Source organism: Pinus tabuliformis, chromosome 1_2 (assembly GCF_031772625.1).
Source record: "Pinus tabuliformis cultivar Carrire ecotype Pingquan chromosome 1_2, CPIR1, whole genome shotgun sequence".
Lineage (NCBI taxonomy): Eukaryota > Viridiplantae > Streptophyta > Pinopsida > Pinales > Pinaceae > Pinus > Pinus tabuliformis.
The window spans coordinates 28,280,341-28,291,300 of record NC_142298.1 but is presented as its reverse complement, the minus strand read 5'-3'; the positions used below and the strand labels follow the sequence as shown (position 1 = coordinate 28,291,300).

Genomic DNA, 10,960 nt, shown 5'->3' with positions numbered 1-10,960 from the left:
AGTCATGAGGGTAGTCAAAGAGTCACAAGGGGTAAGCATCACCCCTTTGGTTATATATACCCCCTCATTGTATGAGCAAAGGAATTTTCACCTTGGCTCCTCCCACAAAGCATAGAGAGTTTAGTCAGTTCTTTGAGGAGCAAGGAGCGGCTCCATTGTACCCCTACTAGGGCTAGTGATGTACAATGTAAATATGTGTCCTCGAGCTTTTTCTTAATTACAAAACCCTTTTTAGGCCAGCATGTTTCCATGCATCACTTATGGATGTTTGTAATACTATTATGTGAGCATTTATATTTCATGTTTGTTTTCACATGTACTCAGATAGTTGAACTATTTTTGTTGTTTTAGTGCTTATCTTGTTGGGAATGTGTTGTAATGGTTGTCACTGCTGTCTCATCCTTGTGGAATATTCTGCAGGATACTAGACAGGACCTTTCCTTAATCATCGGTTATAATGATTGTCACATCTGTTGCGGACTATTCCGTTGGATGGTAGACGGATCTTGCCTTGTTCATTGGTTGTAATGACTGTTACATCCGCTGTGGACTATTCCGTTGGATGTTGGACATGCCTTTCTAGTTCATGGTTGTCTCTTCCTGGGTGGTACTATTACCTCTCACTTAGAGGCTCACTTTTCTCCCCCCTTTTGTAGTAAGAGAACATAGACAAATTTTCACTGCACACTCACCTTGTTGTTCGAAGATACCATTACATCACTCTCCCATGCTGGCAGCTAGAGCCAAGGAAAATCTTTGAGGATTTGGCAATTGGTCCTTTATACTGGATGGGAGTCCTACACCAAACCATGTGAGGTCTAATTAGAACTTCATATCGGGGAGGTCCCCTTGGTTGTTGGATTTCCAACATCGTCAACAATTTCGAGCCCATAAGGTCATGGTTAGAAATCTCATTGATTTTTCAAACCCAAGGGAAATAGAAGAAATAATCAATATCAACAAAGTTTTAATGTAAAAGCATTTTTTATTTCACCTCTCTAGTTGTCGACCATTGCTAGTGAATTGGGGCGCTTGTGCCATTACATTCAACTTCCACTTCCGTGAACCTCGTGCATGTGTAATTTATTTTTAATAAATTGGAAAAGAGAAACTAAAATAAAAATAAAAGCAATTTGGTCCCTTCAATTTGATAGCTTCAATGAAATTCATTATAGGTCCCTTTCAATAAGAGATTATTCTTCTTCTTCTTTTGGAATTTTAGCAAATGATTAGTCTATTTTGCCTCCAAATCTCCATTTTGGTAATCCTAGAATTTAAACTTTTGTGTTATGTGTTTCTCGTTTGACATCCAAATCTCCCATCTTAAGGTATTGTATCCTAGTGTTCAATGCTTTTAGGTTTTTGTTTGTAATGTCCAATAAAAACACTCTTAGTGATGCAATTTCTTTTCTAACATATATGTTCAATGTCTCTGTTATTTCCTTCTTTCCACTCAACGAGACTTAATATAAGAATAACTTCAAAACATTTCTCAGGTCACTTAAAATAGTTGTTAAGGAATTTAGAAGATGGCTTGTACCTCCTGCCCGCTCATTTGGATTTTTAAATTACTTGCAAAATATTTACAAGTCATAAATATCCTATAAGTGTGATTTTATTTATATATTTATTTTTGTTTTGAATCTATGATCAATTCACGATATACATTTTTTCAAAAAATGAAACTCCCTACATGAGCTTATTTATTGCATTACACATAAGACAAGTTATACAGAAGCCCAACCAGTAAATCTACAGAGGTTTCACCAATTTCCATTTACTTCCTACTTAAATATGTTGACTATTGCACATTATTAAATTCCCCACAGAATGACACCAACTACTCGACATCATATGAACAAGCCTGATTATTATTCTAACACCTCCCCTTAATCACGACCTATACTTTAACTTGCCTGTTGGTCTTAGTCTTAGCTAGGCTTACAACAATACATAAAAACTTGATAACAAAGCTTTCATTTTTTCCTTCTTGCTAAAGGGTCCATGCTTGTTCATTCGCTGGTGCACTTTCATCTTCACCTTTCTTGCCACAAGATAGTGGAACACTTGAACTTTTGATCTCCTCTTTCTTGATCTTGATTGTGGGCTAACATTCTTTGTATTCAACATTGTTGCGGGTTCTTGTGGCTTATACTTGTCCTTAATGCTTGCAATTTCTTCAAGTTGTATTGCTTCTTCCTGACTGTCAATATCTACACACGTAAAAACAATGTTAGATTTATATTAAAGATCATAAAAAGAACCACATTGATTCTTGTCATCCAGCTCTTTTAAGAGAGATTTCCTTTCTTCATCTTTCTCTACTGTCATAGTTGGTTGTTTCATGTCTTCAACCTTTTTAATCAACTCTGTTGCTGCAAACATGTTGTCTTGCATTTGATTTGAGTATGGAGGTATGCATCTCTTCTCACCAAACAAAAACTCATCAATAGGATGTTTTATATGCATCAAATATAACCACTCTTCATGAGATAAATAATTCTCATCAAATTTGAGTTCATACGTCTCTGCATCACAGGGAGTTTCCTTACTATCACATGTTACTCTATTGTCGGTTACAGACGCTTTCAACCTTGATCTCATTTATGATGCTTTCAACACAATCACCATTTTTAACAACACCTTCATCAACTTTAGCTTTCTCATTCCACTTCATGTTGTACTTCATTTCAAGAATATGCCAAAACATTTTATCATCACATATTTCACCAAATTCATACAAAATACTAGACAAAATGTTTTAAGCCAGAGTCGACTCTACTCTGATCATAGTCATTTATCGAAGTGTCTTAAAAAAATTGCCATAAATCTCCTGAACTAAGCAGTCCCTCCATTTTAATTTCCAAAAAGTTACATGTAAAGCGCTTTAATTCCATTGTGTTAATATTTTTTAATCAACCCTCACCATATTTAAAGCACTTTATATGCCCTTCACAGAAATAATTCAACTACTTGGTTCCTTCCTATACAAGTCACCAACTGAATGTAGGCTGATCTCTGTCTTCCTTCTGTAGATGGCTACGCTGGTCAACAGAGTTGAACTCTCAACTCAACCACTTTACACTTTGCTTCTTTCCCACAACAGGCTCTCCACACACTATGGCCGCCTCAACAGAGTTAGACCCTCAACTCAACTGCTTCACACTTTGCCGCTTTCCCATAATAGGCTCTCCACACACTATGGCCGCCTCAGTCAGCTCCACGCACGGTGGTATCGAACAACTCTCCTCCCCACCACAATAGATTCCATTTTCAACACAACTTTATGCTTATGCACTACACCACAATGGTCGCTCCTTTTAAAGATTGCAGCAATGCCAAAATCAATCCATAGGGGACTCAACGCTCTTATATTCCCTCGCACAGAGTAATTCCTCCTTCACACCATGCAACTTCTTCTGGACGGGCTCGCACGATCCCAACAGTCGCAACAAAACACGCCTCAGGTCCACTTCAGGTTCACCACACTGCACGCACTCAAATATGCAACGCCCAATAATTAAGTTCCCACACACAAGGAGCAACAACTCTTCAAATAGAACATTGAGCCCTCAACTCTTCACTCCACCAAACCCACTCGACTATGGCTTTGATACCATTTCAGATAATGAAACTCACTACATGAACTCATTGATTGCATTACAGATAAAATAATCTATACAGAAACCCAACCGATAAATCTACAAAAGTTTCACTGACTACCATTTACTTCCTACCTAAACTATCACTAACTATTAAATTTCCTGCACACTGACACTAACTACTCACCCTCATATGAATAGGCATGATTATTATTCTAACACATTTATTATTTTATGAAAAATGTTTACCTTACTATCGATGAAATAGGGACATCACTATTTTTTATCATATTCCATCCGAGTGGGTTGCTTATAGGTGGCGAATTGGCAGTTATTATTAGTCCCTGCCTGGGACTATTAGCGATCGCTCGATCGCTGACCAACTATTAGTTTGTGGTTTGACCGTTTTTTTTTTCACTGTTTTTGCAGGTTAACCTAAGTTTAATGCTCGAAATTTTATTCAACAAAATTTTAAGCAAAGTTTTGATTTTGGAAAATAATTTGGGTCTTATTGCAGCCTTCACGTTGTCCGATGCAAAAATATTGGGGCAATATGATGTTATCCAAAGTACGGTGGATGCCGGGTTACTGGTTCCAGGGACGTGCCATCTGCCATGTTTGGTTGGCACCGCAAAGCCACCTGCCACTGCAGAAAACAACAGATGTTCTGCATGCTTTTGCTGTGGAGTCCGAAGGGTCTGTGTTCATTGTTACGGTTTTCTCACGCAGCTGCTCTTTTTCTGTCTCTGAATTCTCATGAAATGGTCACACTGTAGTCTGCCTGCGGTTCCAATCCTTGGACGGGTTCTTTTTAGTACATTTCCGAGCTAGTTTTTTGGAATGTAGAGGCAGCTTTTTGGTTTTGATGAGTGTTGCTGCATGGGCTTTCATACTTCGATTGATGGAGATTGAAACCCAAAAAGCTTGCGCGTAAGGAAACTGTTGTTTTCTGAGAGTGGTTTTGAGGTTACTGAGCGGAGCGTTGTAGACATTGCGGAGTGCTAGAACTTGGTTTGAGCTGTACATGCATGCTTGGTCTGAGAAGTTAGTGATACATCTACCCCAGCCAATACATTCTCTAAATGAAGTAATTCAAGCTCGCTGCATGGGGTAATTCTTGCTAATTTTGTCTGAAGGCAAGCCTTATAGTAGAATACCATATATTCCCTCTGTTGTTTACTGTACATTGCGTCCAGGATGGCAGAATCTTCTACCAAGAAGAAAAGAAGCAACAATGAGGGCTACCTTGGAGTTGTGCCTAGGAAGAAGCTCAAGTCAAAGCCCGAAGTGAAAAAATATATGTTCAGGGTTTTACTGCCAAATGGTCTTAACCTGACACTAGAGTTGGAGAACGCTGACGAGACTATGTCGGTGGCCGAGTTTGTTAGGACCGTACGACGCCAGGCTGAGAAAGAACTAGTCGAAAAGGGGTCAAGCAAAGCCACCTGCCACCGCAGAAAACAACAGATGTTCTGCATGCTTTTGCTGTGGAGTCCGAAGGGTCTGTGTTCATTGTTACGGTTTTCTCACACAGCTGCTCTTTTTCTGTCTCTGAATTCTCATGAAATGGTCACACTGTAGTCTGCCTGCGGTTCCAATCCTTGGACGGGTTCTTTTTAGTACATTTCCGAGCTACTTTTTTGGAATGTAGAGGCAGCTTTTTGGTTTTGATGAGTGTTGCTGCATGGGCTTTCATACTTCAATTGATGGAACTTGAAACCCAAAAAGCTTATGCGTAAGGAAACTGTTGTTTTCTGAGAGTGGTTTTGAGGTTTTTGAGTGGAGCGTTGTAGACATTGCAAAGTGCTAGAACTTGGTTTGAGCTGTACATGCATGCTTGGTCTGAGAAGTAGTGATACATCTACCCCAGCCAATACATTCTCCAAATGAAGTAATTCAAGCTCGCTGCATGGGGTAATTCTTGCTAATTTTGTCTGAAGGCAAGCCTTACAGTAGAATACCATATATTCCCTCTCCCGTTTGTTGTACATTGCATCCAGGATGGCAGAATCTTCTACCAAGAAGAAAAGAAGCAACAATGAGGGCTACCTTGGAGTTGTGCCTAGGAAGAAGCTCAAGTCAGAGCCCGAAGTGAACAAATATATGTTCAGGGTTTTACTGCCAACTGGTCGTAACCTGACACTAGAGGGAGAACGCTGATGAGACTATGTTGGTGGCCGAGTTTGTTAGGACCGTACGACGCCAGGCTGAGAAAGAACTAGTCGAAAAGGGGTCAAGAAAAATACATTGGGGACCCCAGGTATATGTAGAGGATGCTATGGGGGAGCGCATTGAAGATGGCAAGATCATCGACTAGGCTTCTCGCAACAAGACTATGATTGTAGCCCTGCAGGTTCTGCTCTGAACTTCCTTTAAGCTATTTTTTAGTGTTTTTTTTTTTTTATAACTAAACCTAAACCAAAACGTAGTTATTTGTGTGCTTTGAAAAGAGTTTTGTGCTTTGTCCAAACTGCATTCTGGTATAACAAAGACTTCTTTGAAGTATTTAGCAGCATTATCTTTATATGGTAAGGATACATGACTCTTTCCTCTGTTTTTTGTTTTATAATGTTTGACAGGATGGTGGTATAAACAGTGTACACACATATCATGTAAATCCCTGTATATATGTATATTTAGCATTTTTCTGTTTTAATTTTTAAAAATTGTATGTAGTTTTCGTTAGAGCACAATGCCTAAATAAAGCTCGTTGAAAACAATACAAATTTCCACGCCAATCAGGTAACAGTATTTGTAAGTAGAACATTCCAATGCAAGTTGATAATCTTGTGGAAGATCTCTACTGGAATGATTGATTGTTGATTTTCTTCACAGGACATGTGGAATGTGACTCCAGAACCACATCTCTTAGTGGAATTGCCCCAGGAGTACACTTTCCAGACAGCATTAGCTGATTTGATTGTATGTGGAGTATTCATTTTATAAAAGTATTTTGAGTTTTTCCATGCCTGAGAAATGACTAATGACTTCTTGTGTATTGATCTAGGGTCTATTTAATTTATAAGTTTAATTGTCAACGAACACTGTATTTCCTTTGAATAGGACAACTCTTTACAAGCCGTATGGGCTAATGGAACTGGCGAAAGGCGATTGATAAGGTAAAAGGTTCTGGCAATTTTTTGTAGTCTATAGACTGTTTATTTCAAATATCTAGTTATTTATATGTAATAGTATAATTCAACAGTGTGCTATCAAGTGGTATGAGCTCAATTAAATTTGGCCATGGGGCCATGTTTTCTGCATTGCCTATATTCTCATTACGTATTATTTTTTTATATGTCTTGCATTTTATCTTGTATGTACTCTGTTAATATAACTATGTAATTTTATGTTCTATTTGTAGGTATTATTTTTCTGATCTGTCTTGCATTTTGTCTTTTATGTACTCTGTTGTATAATATAATTATGTCATTTTATGTTCTATTTGTTGTTCATTTATTCTATTTGTTGTTTTATGTTCTATTTGTTCTATTTGCAGAACCCGCTCGAGCTAATTTCATTCTTATTCTGTCACACTTAATTGAGTTTATAGAGGGGTTTTTGTGTTTGCAGAACGAATAAGTCATGCTCAGGATTTTCAATTTACTTTGTGCAATCACCGCTTATGGATTTTATGGTCTTGAATATAATCAAGCTTGAAAATCCTCATCACTAATGCTGACGGCCATTGCCAGGGTTTGAAAACAAGGTCAAGTCTACGTGCAGAGGGGTAATCCTGACGGAACTTCATTATTGCCGACACTACCTTTTATCCCTCACTGCTTCGGGTCTGTGCAGCGGTTTGGGCTTGTTCGAATTCGGAGAGCAATTGTGGTTGGGCTTGCCGATGAAATCGAAGGTATGGCGACTTTAAAACATAAATCACGTCTGTTCTTTTAGACAATTCAATCTGTTTTAGCATTCAAATGATCCTTTACATGTAAAAGTTGCGGATGCCTGCAAAATCTGTCATTAAAAGTCTTTAAATTTGTGATACCGATTGAAATTATCCGTATTTCTGCGCGGAGGTGTTATTGAATTCTCTGTCTGGGCTTAGGGCTACTTTCACACAATCTGTTATGTTTTCTGTTGAGGAAATCCGAATACTGTAACTTGTTGCGATATTAATTGGATGCTTACCATCTTTCCCCATTCCGATATTCTGATGCATTGCCCTGGTTATAATTTGTGTACAGTTTCTAGATAGATACAATATTGTTCATCATTTGTTCTAAGTGCATTTTGGTGCTCTTGGATTGCTTTTCCTTTCTCCAAACCTGCGTTTCCTGCATATTTTTATCATAAATTAGATCTGCTATCTGTGGACAGCAACAAGGTTTGGTTTAAATGCTCTTAAGGCATGTTATCACTTATTGGGCATTGGTCTATTTGACAGGTTTGCTTCCATAGACAGTGGCAACCTCCATGCTTTCAAGGAATTGACCTAAAATGAAAGGCAAATCATATTACCCTGCGTCACCATGGTCAGGAAATTCGTAAGGGTGCTAATTTGAGCAGCAACAAACACAAAATGCAGTTTGTTTCCTTGGGTTAATAAATGGGGTGGGTCATCCGCTTACGGCAGGGACTACCGGCTGCATGCAGCACTTGTTTATATATATTTTTGGTTTGCTATAGCGTAATGTTGTTTTGGGTTCAAACATGATTAATTTACTCGCTATTACGTCATCTACCATATATCAACACTATAACATGAGCACACTCCAAACTCTAGAGTTCCTTTTATTTAATGTTATGGAATTTTAGCTTCACAAAGATATTAGTCCTATAACTTGGAAGGAAATCTAAAGCAAGGATATACTTCATGAGATTCATAATGTAACATTACCTACCATACCGTTGTGAAGATACGACCCAACAAATTTCTCACTACACGTATAATTTCTCATGTGTTTAAAAATAACCATTCAACAAGTGTAATTTGTGAAAGAGAAAAAGAAAATATCGTATACCACGGGAATGAAATTGTGTCGTTATATTCATTTGGATCATGAATAATGTTTCCCTCTTATTTCCTCTTAACAATCCATCGTTAATTAACTCATTTGGGTTTTTTAATTTTTAATTGTTTTCCCTTGTAGGTGGTTCCCATACAGCGCCTCTATGTGAGGTAGGTGGTTCCCATACATCGCCTCTATGTGAGGTATGCTCCCCACTGCGGATTCTACGGATGTAATTTCTTCTGCACTCCTACTCGCTTGTGATTTAGACTTAAAGGGCTCATTATCGTTTTGCCACAGGTAACCATATTTCCGAGCCTATTCTTAGAGTTTATATTCTTCTTAATTTTTTTTTCGCGTCCCTGGTGTTAATCTTCTGCATGATTTTTCCTTCCTTTGAACAGGGTCTGTTCGCGGTGAAAAGCAAAGGGTTTCAGGAATACGAGGGTTTCCCTTCAAAATTGTTAACTAATTCACAAATTCTTTCCCATTTTTAGTTTTCACTTTCAGTCGCGTCTATTTTTTTGGACAGGTTTGTCTATTCTAGGCTCTTATTTTGGCTTGTTGGTTTTACTTTTGTGGGTTTTCCTAATTACTTTAAACCCTAACCAAGATCTACTCCTTTGTAAGAAATTAAAAATTAATGCACAACGGAACTTACTTTCCATCTTCAAAGGCTCCTGGTCTTGACTTGAGTTGTTGGCTCTTAAATCCTTCCAAGAACTTGCAATCCTTTTCTCTGGCTATCCTAAATGACAGAGTATCTAGTCTTCAATGGAGGAGACAATTTTTCTGAGTGATTGCAAGCCTTGGAGACTCAACCCTTTTATAGCAGTGCAAAACCCCAATCCTATGGCAGCCTAAAATTTAGCTGAAACAAGTCTGTCAAGAAATCTGAAATTTCGGATTTCATCAGATTTTGAAATCGGGAACTTTCCAGAAAAACTGAAATAGATTCTGATTTCCTTATTCAGCTCAAATTTATTACTGCTATTATTTTAATCAACTATAATCGGTCCATTAACAATTATAATTGATTAACATTATTCTATATGTATTTATATCCAAATCCTTAATTAAATACGTATAATCCCATGACTTAATTAATCACATTATTTTGGCATATTTTAATCATTACATAAATGTAATCTTGCTGACAGTATTTGATATCATAATCATAATGCACGTATGTCCAACTTAATTATTGTAATTAGACGTCTCTAAATCCAACAATCTCCCACATGGACAAGTGCAACCTTTTGATTATATATCCTTAACTTTATTGCATGCAACTTTTCCGTATTTACTTATCGTATTTCTTAAACAATTCCGTCCATCAATTATGCTAACAAAGGACTTAAGCGGAATTTTTCACATTTATTCACAACTAAACTGACATAAATCACGCTGCCAACATAACTGAATGACATGAATCTGATTTGGACATATAGTTTAGAAATTACACGCAAGTGTGATTAGACGTGCCTATTTCTAATTGAGTCACCTTTACTTTACTGTATGAGGCCAAAAATTTAAACTTTAAAGAAAGAAATAATGAAACTGAAACTGAATGCAACTTGTATATATCATCAAAATTGTTTACAATTGCATTACATAGAACATCAAAAACAGAACTTAAAACATATTCAGACTCCCACATTTTCTAATTATCCTAAACAGATATTACACCCATACAAGCAACATGTTGGTGAAACTTCTTGGGTGGTAATCCTTTAGTAAGAGGATCCGCAATCATGGAGTCTGTACCTATGTGTTTTATACATAATTCATTATTCTGCACTCTCTCTTTTACAACCAAAAACTTAATGTCAATGTACTTCGACTTTGATGAACTTCGGTTGTTCGTTGCGTATAACACTGCTGAATTGTTGTCACATAATAATTTGAGAGGTTTCTGAATAGAATCCACAATTTTCAGACTTGTGACGAAGTTCTTCAGCCATACGCCATGATTAGATGCTTCAAAACATGCAACAAATTCAGCTGCCATAGTGGAGGAGGCTACCAATGACTGTTTAGCGCTCTTCCATGACACAGCACCACCTGCCATCATAAAGATGTATCATGATGTTGACTTCATGCTGTCGACACATCCTCCAAAATCAGAATCGGTATATCCAATGACCTCGAACTGTTCCGATTTCCGATACGTGAGCATATAGTCCCTTGTTCTCTTTAGGTATCTCAATACTCGCTTGGCTGCCTTCCAGTGTTCCATACCTGGGTTACTCAAATATCTCCCTAGCATTCCGATAATGAACGCAATATCCGGACGCGTGCATACTTGTGCATACATGATGCTACCCACGGCTGAGGCATAGGGAATATCTTTCATGAGGTTTTTATCTAAGTCAGTTTGGGGACATTGTTTTAGAC

General features: G+C 37.7%; 1 long non-coding RNA gene across 2 annotated transcripts; it reads left to right on the top strand.

Moving 5' to 3' along the window:
* The first annotated feature begins 6,178 nt into the window (after positions 1-6,178).
* On the top strand, positions 6,179-7,425 carry LOC149204207 (uncharacterized). 2 transcript variants are annotated; one of them, XR_016251755.1, is made up of 4 exons: positions 6,179-6,214; positions 6,438-6,524; positions 6,666-6,721; positions 7,298-7,425. It is a non-coding gene; the product is annotated as an uncharacterized LOC149204207 (long non-coding RNA). The 2 variants fall into 2 exon arrangements; XR_016251754.1 differs by lacking the exon at positions 6,179-6,214 and having other exon boundaries at positions 6,248-6,524.
* The last annotated feature ends 3,535 nt before the right edge of the window (positions 7,426-10,960 follow it).